We start from the raw sequence: 16,653 nt of genomic DNA on the forward strand, positions 1-16,653 counted from the left end.
TTTTGGGACATTCAGAGCTCTCTGACACAGTTTTTGGGCCACAAACATTTTCTGGACTTTAGGGGGTCTAGGATGTCTGTAAAGCCCTTTTTTGGGCCTCCAAAGTTTTCAACCTTTTTGCAGGCCTTAGATGCATTTTAAGGGCTTTTTTGGCTGCTAACATATACTGAACGTTCAAGGGTATAGGATTCATTTTTTCGTCCGTAACATATTTTTGGTATTTTCAGTGGTCTAGGATGCGGGTTAATGCCCCTTTCAGGCTGCAAATGTTTTTGGGACATTCAGAGCTCTCTGACACAGTTTTTGGGCCACCAATATTTTCTGGACTTTAGGGGCTCTAGGATGCCTATAAACCCCTTTTTTGGGCATCCAAAGTTTTCAACCTTTTTGCAGGCCTAAGATGCATTTTAAGGCCTTTTTGGGCTGCTAACATATACTGAACTTTCAGGGTGTAGGATGCATTTTCCGTGCCCAAAATATTTTTGGGAAATTCAGTGGTCTAGGATGCGGGTTAATGCCCCTTTCAGGCTGCAAATGTTTTTGGGACATTCAGAGCTCACTGACACAGTTTTTGGGCCACAAACACTTTCTGGACTTTAGGGGGTCTAGGATGTCTGTAAAGCCCTTTTTTGGGCCTCCAAAGTTTTCAACCTTTTTGCAGGCCTTAGATGCATTTTAAGGGCTTTTTTGGCTGATAACATATACTGAACGTTCAGGGGTATAGGATTCATTTTTTCGTTCCCAATATATTTTTGGGATTTTCAGTGGTCTAGGATGCAGGTTAATGCCCCTTTCAGGCTGCAAATGTTTTTGGGACATTCAGAGCTCTCTGACAGTTTTTGGGCCACCAACATTTTCTGGACTTTAGGGGGTCTAGGATGTCTGTAAACCCCTTTTTTGGGCCTCCAAAGTTTTCAACCTTTTTGCAGGCCTAAGATGCATTTTAAGGCTCCTTTTGCCTGCTAACATATTCTGAACGTTCATGGGTGTAGGATGCATTTTCCGTGCCCAAAATATTTTTGGGAAATTCAGTCATCTAGGATGCGGGTTAATGCCCCTTTCAGGCTGCAAATGTTTTTGGGACATTCAGAGCGCTCTGACAGTTTTTGGGCCACAAACATTTTCTGGACTTTAGGGGGTCTAGGATGTCTGTAAAGCCCTTTTTTGGGCCTCCAAAGTTTTCAACCTTTTTGCAGGCCTTAGATGCATTTTAAGGGCTTTTTTGGCTGCTAACATATACTGAATTTTCAGTGGTATAGGATTCATTTTTTCGTTCCCAATATATTTTTGGTATTTTCAGTGGTCTAGGATGCAGGTTAATGCCCCTTTCAGGCTGCAAATGTTTTTGGGACATTCAGAGCTCTCTGACACATTTTTTGGGCCACCAATATTTTCTGGACTTTAGGGGCTCTAGGATGCCTGTAAACCCCTTTTTTGTGCATCCAAAGTTTTCAACCTTTTTGAAGGCCTAAAATGCATTTTAAGGCCTTTTTGGGCTGCTAACATATACTGAACTTTCAGGGTGTAGGATGCATTTTCCGTGCCCAAAACATTTTTGGGAAATTCAGTGGTCTAGGATGCGGGTTAATGCCCCTTTCAGGCTGCAAATGTTTTTGGGACATTCAGAGCTCTCTGACACAGTTTTTGGGCCACCCACATTTTCTGGACTTTAGGGGGTCTAGGATATCTGTAAACCCCTTTTTTGGGCCTCCAAAGTTTTCAACATTTTTTGCAGGCCTAAGATGCATTTTAAGGCCTTTTTTGCCTGCTAACATATTCTGAACGTTCACGGGTGTAGGATGCATTTTCCGTGCCCAAAATATTTTTTGGAAATTCAGTCGTCTAGGATGCAGGTTAATGCCCCTTTCAGGCTGCACATGTTTTTGGGACATTCAGAGCTCTCTGACACAGTTTTTGGGCCACCAACATTTTCTGGACTTTAGGGGGTCTAGGATGTCTGTAAACCCCTTTTTTGGGCCTGCAAAGTTTTAAACCTTTTTGCAGGCCTAAGATGCATTTTAAGGCCTTTTTTGGCTGCTAACATATACTGAACGTTTAGTGGTATAGGATTCATTTTTTCGTTCCCAATATATTTTTGGGATTTTCAGTGGTCTAGGATGCGGGTTAATGCCCCTTTCAGGCTGCAAATGTTTTTGGGACATTCAGAGCTCTCTGACACATTTTTTGGGCCACCAATATTTTCTGGACTTTAGGGGCTCTAGGATGCCTGTAAACCCCTTTTTTGGGCATCCAAAGTTTGCAACCTTTTTGCAGGCCTAAGATGCATTTTAAGGCCTTTTTGGGCTGCTAACATATACTCAACTTTCAAGGTGTAGGATGCATTTTCCGCCGTGCCCAATACATTTTTGGGAAATTCAGTGGTCTAGGATGCGGGTTAATGCCCATTTCAGGCTGCAAGTGTTTTTGGGACATTCAGAGCTCTCTGACACAGTTTTTGGGCCACCAACATTTTCTGGACTTTAGGGGGTTTAGGATATCTGTAAACCCCTTTTTTGGGCCTCCAAAGTTTTCAACCTTTTTGCAGGCCTAAGATGCATTTTAAGGCCTTTTTTGCCTGCTAACATATTCTGAACGTTCACGGGTGTAGGATGCATTTTCCGTGCCCAAAATATTTTTGGGAAATTCAGTCGTCTAGGATGCGGGTTAATGCCCCTTTCAGGCTGCAAATGTTTTTGGGACAATCAGAGCTCTCTGACACAGTTTTTGGGCCACAAACATTTTCTGGACTTTAGGGGGTTCTAGGATGTCTGTAAAGCCCTTTTTTGGGCCTCCAAAGTTTTCAACCTTTTTGCCGGCCTTAGATGCATTTTAAGGCCTTTTTTGGGCTGCTAACATATACTGAACTTTCAGGGGTGTAGGATGCATTTTTTGTGCCCAATATATTTTTGGGAATTTCAGTGGTCTAGGGTGCGGGTTAATGCTCCTTTCAAGCTGCAAATGTTTTTGGGACATTCAGAGCTCTCAGACAGTTTTTGCGTCACCAACATTTTCTGGACTTTAGGGGGTCTAGGATATCTGTAAACCCCTTTTTTGGGCCTCCAAAGTTTTCAACCTTTTTGCAGGCCTAAGATGCATTTTAAGGCCTTTTTTGCCTGCTAACATATTCTGAACGTTCAGGGGTGTAGGATGCATTTTTCATGCCCAAAATATTTTTGAGAATTTCAGTGGTCTAGGATGAGGGTTAATGCCCCTTTCAGGCTGCAAATGTTTTTGGGACATTCAGAGCTCTCTGACACAGTTTTTGGGCCACCAATATTTTCTGGACTTTAGGGGCTCTAGGATGCCTGTAAACCCCTTTTTTGGGCATCCAAAGTTTTCAACCTTTTTGCAGGCCTAAGATGCATTTTAAGGCCTTTTTGGGCTGCTAACATATACTGAACTTTCAAGGTGTAGGATGCATTTTCCGTGCCCAAAATATTTTTGGGAAATTCAGTGGTCTAGGGTGCGGGTTAATGCTCCTTTCAAGCTGCAAATGTTTTTGGGTCATTCCGAGCTCTCTGACAGTTTTTGGGCCACCAACATTTTCTGGATTTTAGGGGGTCTAGGATGTCTGTAAACCCCTTTTTTGGGCCTCCACAGTTTTCAATCTTTTTTGCAGGCCTAAGATGCATTTTAAGAGCTTTTTTGCCTGCTAACATATTCTGAACGTTCAGGGGTGTAGGATGCATTTTCCGTGCCCAAAATATTTTTGGGAAATTCAGTCGTCTAGGATGCGGGTTAATGCCCCTTTTAGGCTTCAAATGTTTTTGGGACATTCAGAGCTCTCTGATACACTTTTTGGGCCACCAACATTTTCTGGACTTTAGGGGGTGTAGGATGTCTGTAAACCCCTTTTTTGGGCCTCCAAAGTTTTCAACCTTTTTGCAGGCCTAAGATGCATTTTAAGAGTTTTTTTGCCTGCTAACATATTCTGAACGTTCAGGGGTATACGATTCATTTTTCATGCCCAATATATTTTTGGGATTTTCAGTGGTCTAGGATGCGGGTTAATGCCCATTTCAGGCTTCAAATGTTTTTGGGACATTCAGAGCTCTCTGATACACTTTTTGGGCCACCAACATTTTCTGGACTTTAGGGGGTGTAGGATGTCTGTAAACCCCTTTTTTGGGCCTCCAAAGTTTTCAACCTTTTTGCAGGCCTAAGATGCATTTTAAGAGTTTTTTTGCCTGCTAACATATTCTGAACGTTCAGGGGTATAGGATTCATTTTTCATGCCCAATATATTTTTGGGATTTTCAGTGGTCTAGGATGCGGGTTAATGCCCCTTTCAGGCTGCAAATGTTTTTGGGACATTCAGAGCTCTCTGACACAGTTTTTGGGCCACAAACATTTTCTGGACTTTCGGCGGTCTAGGATGTCTGTAAAGCCCTTTTTTGGGCCTCCAAAGTTTTCAAACTTTTTGCAGGCCTTAGATGCATTTTAAGGGCTTTTTTGGCTGCTAACATATACTGAACGTTTAGTGGTATAGGATTCATTTTTTCGTTCCCAATATATTTTTGGGATTTTCAGTGTTCTAGGATGCGGGTTAATGCCCCTTTCAGGCTGCAAATGTTTTTGGGACATTCAGAGCTCTCTGACACATTTTTTGGGCCACCAATATTTTCTGGACTTTAGGGGCTCTAGGATGCCTGTAAACCCCTTTTTTGGGCATCCAAAGTTTGCAACCTTTTTGCAGGCCTAAGATGCATTTTAAGGCCTTTTTGGGCTGCTAACATATACTGAACTTTCAAGGTGTAGGATGCATTTTCCGCCGTGCCCAATACATTTTTGGGAAATTCAGTGGTCTAGGATGCGGGTTAATGCCCCTTTCAGGCTGCAAATGTTTTTGGGACATTCAGAGCTCTCTGACACAGTTTTTGGGCCACCAACATTTTCTGGACTTTAGGGGGTTTAGGATATCTGTAAACCCCTTTTTTGGGCCTCCAAAGTTTTCAACCTTTTTGCAGGCCTAAGATGCATTTTAAGGCCTTTTTTGCCTGCTAACATATTCTGAACGTTCACAGGTGTAGGATGCATTTTCCGTGCCCAAAATATTTTTGGGAAATTCAGTCGTCTAGGATGCGGGTTAATGCCCCTTTCAGGCTGCAAATGTTTTTGGGAAAATCAGAGCTCTCTGACACAGTTTTTGGGCCACAAACATTTTCTGGACTTTAGGGGGTTCTAGGATGTCTGTAAAGCCCTTTTTTGGGCCTCCAAAGTTGTCAACCTTTTTGCCGGCCTTAGATGCATTTTAAGGCCTTTTTTGCCTGCTAACATATTCTGAACGTTCAGGGGTGTAGGATGCATTTTTCATGCCCAAAATATTTTTGAGAATTTCAGTGGTCTAGGATGAGGGTTAATGCCCCTTTCAGGCTGCAAATGTTTTTGGGACATTCAGAGCTCTCTGACACAGTTTTTGGGCCACCAATATTTTCTGGACTTTAGGGGCTCTAGGATGCCTGTAAACCTCTTTTTTGGGCATCCAAAGTTTTCAACCTTTTTGCAGGCCTAAGATGCATTTTAAGGCCTTTTTGGGCTGCTAACATATACTGAACTTTCAAGGTGTAGGATGCATTTTCCGTGCCCAAAATATTTTTGGGAAATTCAGTGGTCTAGGGTGCGGGTTAATGCTCCTTTCAAGCTGCAAATGTTTTTGGGTCATTCCGAGCTCTCTGACAGTTTTTGGGCCACCAACATTTTCTGGATTTTAGGGGGTCTAGGATGTCTGTAAACCCCTTTTTTGGGCCTCCACAGTTTTCAATCTTTTTTGCAGGCCTAAGATGCATTTTAAGAGCTTTTTTGCCTGCTAACATATTCTGAACGTTCAGGGGTGTAGGATGCATTTTCCGTGCCCAAAATATTTTTGGGAAATTCAGTCGTCTAGGATGCGGGTTAATGCCCCTTTTAGGCTTCAAATGTTTTTGGGACATTCAGAGCTCTCTGATACACTTTTTGGGCCACCAACATTTTCTGGACTTTAGGGGGTGTAGGATGTCTGTAAACCCCTTTTTTGGGCCTCCAAAGTTTTCAACCTTTTTGCAGGCCTAAGATGCATTTTAAGAGTTTTTTTGCCTGCTAACATATTCTGAACGTTCAGGGGTATACGATTCATTTTTCGTGCCCAATATATTTTTGGGATTTTCAGTGGTCTAGGATGCGGGTTAATGCCCCTTTCAGGCTGCAAATGTTTTTGGGACATTCAGAGCTCTCTGACACAGTTTTTGGGCCACAAACATTTTCTGGACTTTAGGGGGTCTAGGATGTCTGTAAACCCCTTTTTTGGGCCTGCAAAGTTTTAAACCTTTTTGCAGGCCTAAGATGCATTTTAAGGCCTTTTTTGGGCTGCTAAAATATACTGAACTTTCAGGGGTGTAGGATGCATTTTTCGTGCCCAATATATTTTTGGGATTTTCAGTGGTCTAGGATGCGGGTTAATGCCCCTTTCAGGCTGGAAATGTTTTTGGGACATTCAGAGCTCTCTGATACACTTTTTGGGCCACCAACATTTTCTGGACTTTAGGGGGCGTAGGATGTCTGTAAACCCCTTTTTTGGGCCTCCAAAGTTTTCAACCTTTTTGCAGGCCTAAGATGCATTTTAAGAGTTTTTTTGCCTGCTAACATATTCTGAACTTTCAGGGGTATAGGATTCATTTTTCGTGCCCAATATATTTTTGGGATTTTCAGTGGTCTAGGATGCGGGTTAATGCCCCTTTCAGGCTGCAAATGTTTTTGGGACATTCAGAGCTCTCTGACACAGTTTTTGGGCCACCAACATTTTCTGTACTTTAGGGGGTCTAGGATGTCTGTAAACCCCTTAATTGGGCCTCCAAAGTTTTCAACCTTTTTGCAGGCCTATAATGCATTTTAAGGCCTTTTTTGGGCTGCTAACAGATACTGAACTTTCAGGGGTGTAGGATGCATTTTCCGTGCCCAAAATATTTTTGGGAAATTCAGTTGTCTAGGATGCAGGTTAATGCCCCTTTCAGGCTTCAAATGTTTTTGGGACATTCAGAGCTCTCTGATACACTTTTTGGGCCACCAACATTTTCTGGACTTTAGGGGGCGTAGGATGTCTGTAAACCCCTTTTTTGGGCCTCCAAAGTTTTCAACCTTTTTTGCAGGCCTAAGATGCATTTTAAGAGCTTTTTTGCCTGCTAACATATTCTGAACGTTCAGGGGTATAGGATTCATTTTTCGTGCCCAATATATTTTTGGGATTTTCAGTGGTCTAGGATGCGGGTTAATGCCCCTTTCAGGATGCAAATGTTTTTGGGACATTCAGAGCTCTCTGACACAGTTTTTGGGCCACCAACATTTTCTGGACTTTAGGGGGTCTAGGATGTCTGTAAAGCCCTTTTTTGGGCCTCCAAAGTGTTCAACTTTTTTGCAGGCCTTAGAGGCATTTTAAGGGCTTTTTTGGCTGCTAACATATACTGAACGTTCAGGGGTATAGGATTCATTTTTTCGTTCCCAATATATTTTTGGGATTTTCAGTGGTCTAGGATGCGGGTTAATGCCCCTTTCAGGCTGCAAATGTTTTTGGGACATTCAGAGCTCTCTGACACAGTTTTTGGGCCACCAATAATTTCTGGACTTTAGGGGCTCTAGGATGCCTGTAAACCCCTTTTTTGGGCATCCAAAGTTTTCAACCTTTTTGCAGGCCTAAGATGCATTTTAAGGCCTTTTTGGGCTGCTAACATATACTGAACTTTCAGGGTGTAGGATGCATTTTCCGTGCCCAAAATATTTTTGGGAAATTCAGTGGTCTAGGATGCTGGTTAATGCCCCTTTCAAGCTGCAAATGTTTTTGGGTCATTCAGAGCTCTCTGACAGTTTTTGGGCCACCACCATTTTCTGGACTTTAGGGGGTCTAGGATGTCTGTAAACCCCTTTTTTGTGCCTCCAAAGTTTTCAACCTTTTTGCAGGCCTAAGATGCATTTTAAGGCCTTTTTTGCCTGCTAACATATTCTGAACGTTCAGGGGTATAGGATTCATTTTTCGTGCACAATATATTTTTGGGATTTTCAGTCGTCTAGGATGCGGGTTAATGCCCCTTTCAGGATGCAAATGTTTTTGGGACATTCAGAGCTCTCTGACACAGTTTTTGGGCCACAAACATTTTCTGGACTTTAGGGGGTCTAGGATGTCTGTAAAGCCCTTTTTTGGGCCTCCAAAGTTTTCAACCTTTTTGCAGGCCTTAGATGCATTTTAAGGGCTTTTTTGGCTGCTAACATATACTGAACGTTCAAGGGTATAGGATTCATTTTTTCGTCCGTAACATATTTTTGGTATTTTCAGTGGTCTAGGATGCGGGTTAATGCCCCTTTCAGGCTGCAAATGTTTTTGGGACATTCAGAGCTCTCTGACACAGTTTTTGGGCCACCAATATTTTCTGGACTTTAGGGGCTCTAGGATGCCTATAAACCCCTTTTTTGGGCATCCAAAGTTTTCAACCTTTTTGCAGGCCTAAGATGCATTTTAAGGCCTTTTTGGGCTGCTAACATATACTGAACTTTCAGGGTGTAGGATGCATTTTCCGTGCCCAAAATATTTTTGGGAAATTCAGTGGTCTAGGATGCGGGTTAATGCCCCTTTCAGGCTGCAAATGTTTTTGGGACATTCAGAGCTCACTGACACAGTTTTTGGGCCACAAACACTTTCTGGACTTTAGGGGGTCTAGGATGTCTGTAAAGCCCTTTTTTGGGCCTCCAAAGTTTTCAACCTTTTTGCAGGCCTTAGATGCATTTTAAGGGCTTTTTTGGCTGATAACATATACTGAACGTTCAGGGGTATAGGATTCATTTTTTCGTTCCCAATATATTTTTGGGATTTTCAGTGGTCTAGGATGCAGGTTAATGCCCCTTTCAGGCTGCAAATGTTTTTGGGACATTCAGAGCTCTCTGACAGTTTTTGGGCCACCAACATTTTCTGGACTTTAGGGGGTCTAGGATGTCTGTAAACCCCTTTTTTGGGCCTCCAAAGTTTTCAACCTTTTTGCAGGCCTAAGATGCATTTTAAGGCTCCTTTTGCCTGCTAACATATTCTGAACGTTCATGGGTGTAGGATGCATTTTCCGTGCCCAAAATATTTTTGGGAAATTCAGTCATCTAGGATGCGGGTTAATGCCCCTTTCAGGCTGCAAATGTTTTTGGGACATTCAGAGCGCTCTGACAGTTTTTGGGCCACAAACATTTTCTGGACTTTAGGGGGTCTAGGATGTCTGTAAAGCCCTTTTTTGGGCCTCCAAAGTTTTCAACCTTTTTGCAGGCCTTAGATGCATTTTAAGGGCTTTTTTGGCTGCTAACATATACTGAATTTTCAGTGGTATAGGATTCATTTTTTCGTTCCCAATATATTTTTGGTATTTTCAGTGGTCTAGGATGCAGGTTAATGCCCCTTTCAGGCTGCAAATGTTTTTGGGACATTCAGAGCTCTCTGACACATTTTTTGGGCCACCAATATTTTCTGGACTTTAGGGGCTCTAGGATGCCTGTAAACCCCTTTTTTGTGCATCCAAAGTTTTCAACCTTTTTGAAGGCCTAAAATGCATTTTAAGGCCTTTTTGGGCTGCTAACATATACTGAACTTTCAGGGTGTAGGATGCATTTTCCGTGCCCAAAACATTTTTGGGAAATTCAGTGGTCTAGGATGCGGGTTAATGCCCCTTTCAGGCTGCAAATGTTTTTGGGACATTCAGAGCTCTCTGACACAGTTTTTGGGCCACCCACATTTTCTGGACTTTAGGGGGTCTAGGATATCTGTAAACCCCTTTTTTGGGCCTCCAAAGTTTTCAACATTTTTTGCAGGCCTAAGATGCATTTTAAGGCCTTTTTTGCCTGCTAACATATTCTGAACGTTCACGGGTGTAGGATGCATTTTCCGTGCCCAAAATATTTTTTGGAAATTCAGTCGTCTAGGATGCAGGTTAATGCCCCTTTCAGGCTGCACATGTTTTTGGGACATTCAGAGCTCTCTGACACAGTTTTTGGGCCACCAACATTTTCTGGACTTTAGGGGGTCTAGGATGTCTGTAAACCCCTTTTTTGGGCCTGCAAAGTTTTAAACCTTTTTGCAGGCCTAAGATGCATTTTAAGGCCTTTTTTGGCTGCTAACATATACTGAACGTTTAGTGGTATAGGATTCATTTTTTCGTTCCCAATATATTTTTGGGATTTTCAGTGGTCTAGGATGCGGGTTAATGCCCCTTTCAGGCTGCAAATGTTTTTGGGACATTCAGAGCTCTCTGACACATTTTTTGGGCCACCAATATTTTCTGGACTTTAGGGGCTCTAGGATGCCTGTAAACCCCTTTTTTGGGCATCCAAAGTTTGCAACCTTTTTGCAGGCCTAAGATGCATTTTAAGGCCTTTTTGGGCTGCTAACATATACTCAACTTTCAAGGTGTAGGATGCATTTTCCGCCGTGCCCAATACATTTTTGGGAAATTCAGTGGTCTAGGATGCGGGTTAATGCCCATTTCAGGCTGCAAGTGTTTTTGGGACATTCAGAGCTCTCTGACACAGTTTTTGGGCTACCAACATTTTCTGGACTTTAGGGGGTTTAGGATATCTGTAAACCCCTTTTTTGGGCCTCCAAAGTTTTCAACCTTTTTGCAGGCCTAAGATGCATTTTAAGGCCTTTTTTGCCTGCTAACATATTCTGAACGTTCACGGGTGTAGGATGCATTTTCCGTGCCCAAAATATTTTTGGGAAATTCAGTCGTCTAGGATGCGGGTTAATGCCCCTTTCAGGCTGCAAATGTTTTTGGGACAATCAGAGCTCTCTGACACAGTTTTTGGGCCACAAACATTTTCTGGACTTTAGGGGGTTCTAGGATGTCTGTAAAGCCCTTTTTTGGGCCTCCAAAGTTTTCAACCTTTTTGCCGGCCTTAGATGCATTTTAAGGCCTTTTTTGGGCTGCTAACATATACTGAACTTTCAGGGGTGTAGGATGCATTTTTTGTGCCCAATATATTTTTGGGAATTTCAGTGGTCTAGGGTGCGGGTTAATGCTCCTTTCAAGCTGCAAATGTTTTTGGGACATTCAGAGCTCTCAGACAGTTTTTGCGTCACCAACATTTTCTGGACTTTAGGGGGTCTAGGATATCTGTAAACCCCTTTTTTGGGCCTCCAAAGTTTTCAACCTTTTTGCAGGCCTAAGATGCATTTTAAGGCCTTTTTTGCCTGCTAACATATTCTGAACGTTCAGGGGTGTAGGATGCATTTTTCATGCCCAAAATATTTTTGAGAATTTCAGTGGTCTAGGATGAGGGTTAATGCCCCTTTCAGGCTGCAAATGTTTTTGGGACATTCAGAGCTCTCTGACACAGTTTTTGGGCCACCAATATTTTCTGGACTTTAGGGGCTCTAGGATGCCTGTAAACCCCTTTTTTGGGCATCCAAAGTTTTCAACCTTTTTGCAGGCCTAAGATGCATTTTAAGGCCTTTTTGGGCTGCTAACATATACTGAACTTTCAAGGTGTAGGATGCATTTTCCGTGCCCAAAATATTTTTGGGAAATTCAGTGGTCTAGGGTGCGGGTTAATGCTCCTTTCAAGCTGCAAATGTTTTTGGGTCATTCCGAGCTCTCTGACAGTTTTTGGGCCACCAACATTTTCTGGATTTTAGGGGGTCTAGGATGTCTGTAAACCCCTTTTTTGGGCCTCCACAGTTTTCAATCTTTTTTGCAGGCCTAAAATGCATTTTAAGAGCTTTTTTGCCTGCTAACATATTCTGAACGTTCAGGGGTGTAGGATGCATTTTCCGTGCCCAAAATATTTTTGGGAAATTCAGTCGTCTAGGATGCGGGTTAATGCCCCTTTTAGGCTTCAAATGTTTTTGGGACATTCAGAGCTCTCTGATACACTTTTTGGGCCACCAACATTTTCTGGACTTTAGGGGGTGTAGGATGTCTGTAAACCCCTTTTTTGGGCCTCCAAAGTTTTCAACCTTTTTGCAGGCCTAAGATGCATTTTAAGAGTTTTTTTGCCTGCTAACATATTCTGAACGTTCAGGGGTATACGATTCATTTTTCATGCCCAATATATTTTTGGGATTTTCAGTGGTCTAGGATGCGGGTTAATGCCCCTTTCAGGCTTCAAATGTTTTTGGGACATTCAGAGCTCTCTGATACACTTTTTGGGCCACCAACATTTTCTGGACTTTAGGGGGTGTAGGATGTCTGTAAACCCCTTTTTTGGGCCTCCAAAGTTTTCAACCTTTTTGCAGGCCTAAGATGCATTTTAAGAGTTTTTTTGCCTGCTAACATATTCTGAACGTTCAGGGGTATAGGATTCATTTTTCATGCCCAATATATTTTTGGGATTTTCAGTGGTCTAGGATGCGGGTTAATGCCCCTTTCAGGCTGCAAATGTTTTTGGGACATTCAGAGCTCTCTGACACAGTTTTTGGGCCACCAACATTTTCTGGACTTTAGGGGGTCTAGGATGTCTGTAAACCCCTTTTTTGGGCCTGCAAAGTTTTAAACCTTTTTGCAGGCCTAAGATGCATTTTAAGGCCTTTTTTGGGCTGCTAACATATACTGAACTTTCAGGGGTATAGGATTCATTTTTCGTGCCCAATATATTTTTGGGATTTTCAGTGGTCTAGGATGCGGGTTAATGCCCCTTTCAGGCTGCAAATGTTTTTGGGACATTCAGAGCTCTCTGACACAGTTTTTGGGCCACCAACATTTTCTGTACTTTAGGGGGTCTAGGATGTCTGTAAACCCCTTTTTGGGCCTCCAAAGTTTTCAACCTTTTTGCAGGCCTAAAATGCATTTTAAGGCCTTTTTTGGGCTGCTAACAGATACTGAACTTTCAGGGGTGCAGGATGCATTTTTCGTGCCCAATATATTTTTTGGAACTTCAGTGGTCTAGGGTGCGGGTTAATGCTCCTTTCAAGCTGCAAATGTTTTTGGGTCATTCCGAGCTCTCTGACAGTTTTTGGGCCACCAACATTTTCTGGATTTTAGGGGGTCTAGGATGTCTGTAAACCCCTTTTTTGGGCCTCCACAGTTTTCAATCTTTTTTGCAGGCCTAAGATGCATTTTAAGAGCTTTTTTGCCTGCTAACATATTCTGAACGTTCAGGGGTGTAGGATGCATTTTCCGTGCCCAAAATATTTTTGGGAAATTCAGTCGTCTAGGATGCGGGTTAATGCCCCTTTTAGGCTTCAAATGTTTTTGGGACATTCAGAGCTCTCTGATACACTTTTTGGGCCACCAACATTTTCTGGACTTTAGGGGGTGTAGGATGTCTGTAAACCCCTTTTTTGGGCCTCCAAAGTTTTCAACCTTTTTGCAGGCCTAAGATGCATTTTAAGAGTTTTTTTGCCTGCTAACATATTCTGAACGTTCAGGGGTATACGATTCATTTTTCATGCCCAATATATTTTTGGGATTTTCAGTGGTCTAGGATGCGGGTTAATGCCCATTTCAGGCTTCAAATGTTTTTGGGACATTCAGAGCTCTCTGATACACTTTTTGGGCCACCAACATTTTCTGGACTTTAGGGGGTGTAGGATGTCTGTAAACCCCTTTTTTGGGCCTCCAAAGTTTTCAACCTTTTTGCAGGCCTAAGATGCATTTTAAGAGTTTTTTTGCCTGCTAACATATTCTGAACGTTCAGGGGTATAGGATTCATTTTTCATGCCCAATATATTTTTGGGATTTTCAGTGGTCTAGGATGCGGGTTAATGCCCCTTTCAGGCTTCAAATGTTTTTGGGACATTCAGAGCTCTCTGACACAGTTTTTGGGCCACAAACATTTTCTGGACTTTCGGCGGTCTAGGATGTCTGTAAAGCCCTTTTTTGGGCCTCCAAAGTTTTCAAACTTTTTGCAGGCCTTAGATGCATTTTAAGGGCTTTTTTGGCTGCTAACATATACTGAACGTTTAGTGGTATAGGATTCATTTTTTCGTTCCCAATATATTTTTGGGATTTTCAGTGGTCTAGGATGCGGGTTAATGCCCCTTTCAGGCTGCAAATGTTTTTGGGACATTCAGAGCTCTCTGACACATTTTTTGGGCCACCAATATTTTCTGGACTTTAGGGGCTCTAGGATGCCTGTAAACCCCTTTTTTGGGCATCCAAAGTTTGCAACCTTTTTGCAGGCCTAAGATGCATTTTAAGGCCTTTTTGGGCTGCTAACATATACTGAACTTTCAAGGTGTAGGATGCATTTTCCGCCGTGCCCAATACATTTTTGGGAAATTCAGTGGTCTAGGATGCGGGTTAATGCCCCTTTCAGGCTGCAAATGTTTTTGGGACATTCAGAGCTCTCTGACACAGTTTTTGGGCCACCAACATTTTCTGGACTTTAGGGGGTTTAGGATATCTGTAAACCCCTTTTTTGGGCCTCCAAAGTTTTCAACCTTTTTGCAGGCCTAAGATGCATTTTAAGGCCTTTTTTGCCTGCTAACATATTCTGAACGTTCACAGGTGTAGGATGCATTTTCCGTGCCCAAAATATTTTTGGGAAATTCAGTCGTCTAGGATGCGGGTTAATGCCCCTTTCAGGCTGCAAATGTTTTTGGGAAAATCAGAGCTCTCTGACACAGTTTTTGGGCCACAAACATTTTCTGGACTTTAGGGGGTTCTAGGATGTCTGTAAAGCCCTTTTTTGGGCCTCCAAAGTTGTCAACCTTTTTGCCGGCCTTAGATGCATTTTAAGGCCTTTTTTGCCTGCTAACATATTCTGAACGTTCAGGGGTGTAGGATGCATTTTTCATGCCCAAAATATTTTTGAGAATTTCAGTGGTCTAGGATGAGGGTTAATGCCCCTTTCAGGCTGCAAATGTTTTTGGGACATTCAGAGCTCTCTGACACAGTTTTTGGGCCACCAATATTTTCTGGACTTTAGGGGCTCTAGGATGCCTGTAAACCTCTTTTTTGGGCATCCAAAGTTTTCAACCTTTTTGCAGGCCTAAGATGCATTTTAAGGCCTTTTTGGGCTGCTAACATATACTGAACTTTCAAGGTGTAGGATGCATTTTCCGTGCCCAAAATATTTTTGGGAAATTCAGTGGTCTAGGGTGCGGGTTAATGCTCCTTTCAAGCTGCAAATGTTTTTGGGTCATTCCGAGCTCTCTGACAGTTTTTGGGCCACCAACATTTTCTGGATTTTAGGGGGTCTAGGATGTCTGTAAACCCCTTTTTTGGGCCTCCACAGTTTTCAATCTTTTTTGCAGGCCTAAGATGCATTTTAAGAGCTTTTTTGCCTGCTAACATATTCTGAACTTTCAGGGGTGTAGGATGCATTTTCCGTGCCCAAAATATTTTTGGGAAATTCAGTCGTCTAGGATGCGGGTTAATGCCCCTTTTAGGCTTCAAATGTTTTTGGGACATTCAGAGCTCTCTGATACACTTTTTGGGCCACCAACATTTTCTGGACTTTAGGGGGTGTAGGATGTCTGTAAACCCCTTTTTTGGGCCTCCAAAGTTTTCAACCTTTTTGCAGGCCTAAGATGCATTTTAAGAGTTTTTTTGCCTGCTAACATATTCTGAACGTTCAGGGGTATACGATTCATTTTTCATGCCCAATATATTTTTGGGATTTTCAGTGGTCTAGGATGCGGGTTAATGCCCCTTTCAGGCTTCAAATGTTTTTGGGACATTCAGAGCTCTCTGATACACTTTTTGGGCCACCAACATTTTCTGGACTTTAGGGGGTGTAGGATGTCTGTAAACCCCTTTTTTGGGCCTCCAAAGTTTTCAACCTTTTTGCAGGCCTAAGATGCATTTTAAGAGTTTTTTTGCCTGCTAACATATTCTGAACGTTCAGGGGTATAGGATTCATTTTTCATGCCCAATATATTTTTGGGATTTTCAGTGGTCTAGGATGCGGGTTAATGCCCCTTTCAGGCTGCAAATGTTTTTGGGACATTCAGAGCTCTCTGACACAGTTTTTGGGCCACCAACATTTTCTGGACTTTAGGGGGTCTAGGATGTCTGTAAACCCCTTTTTTGGGCCTGCAAAGTTTTAAACCTTTTTGCAGGCCTAAGATGCATTTTAAGGCCTTTTTTGGGCTGCTAACATATACTGAACTTTCAGGGGTATAGGATTCATTTTTCGTGCCCAATATATTTTTGGGATTTTCAGTGGTCTAGGATGCGGGTTAATGCCCCTTTCAGGCTGCAAATGTTTTTGGGACATTCAGAGCTCTCTGACACAGTTTTTGGGCCACCAACATTTTCTGTACTTTAGGGGGTCTAGGATGTCTGTAAACCCCTTTTTGGGCCTCCAAAGTTTTCAACCTTTTTGCAGGCCTAAAATGCATTTTAAGGCCTTTTTTGGGCTGCTAACAGATACTGAACTTTCAGGGGTGCAGGATGCATTTTTCGTGCCCAATATATTTTTTGGAACTTCAGTGGTCTAGGGTGCGGGTTAATGCTCCTTTCAAGCTGCAAATGTTTTTGGGTCATTCCGAGCTCTCTGACAGTTTTTGGGCCACCAACATTTTCTGGACTTTAGGGGGTCTAGGATGTCTGTAAACCCCTTTTTTGAGCCTCCAAAGTTTTCAACCTTTTTGCAGGCCTAAGATGCATTTTAAGGCCTTTTTTTGCCTGCTAACATATTCTGAACATTCACGGGTGTAGGATGCATTTTCCGTGCCCAAAATATTTTTGGGAAATTCAGTCGTCTAGGATGCAG

This window comes from Ambystoma mexicanum, chromosome 14 (assembly GCF_040938575.1).
Source record: "Ambystoma mexicanum isolate Mex_15411 chromosome 14, UKY_AmexF1_1, whole genome shotgun sequence".
NCBI lineage: Eukaryota > Metazoa > Chordata > Amphibia > Caudata > Ambystomatidae > Ambystoma > Ambystoma mexicanum.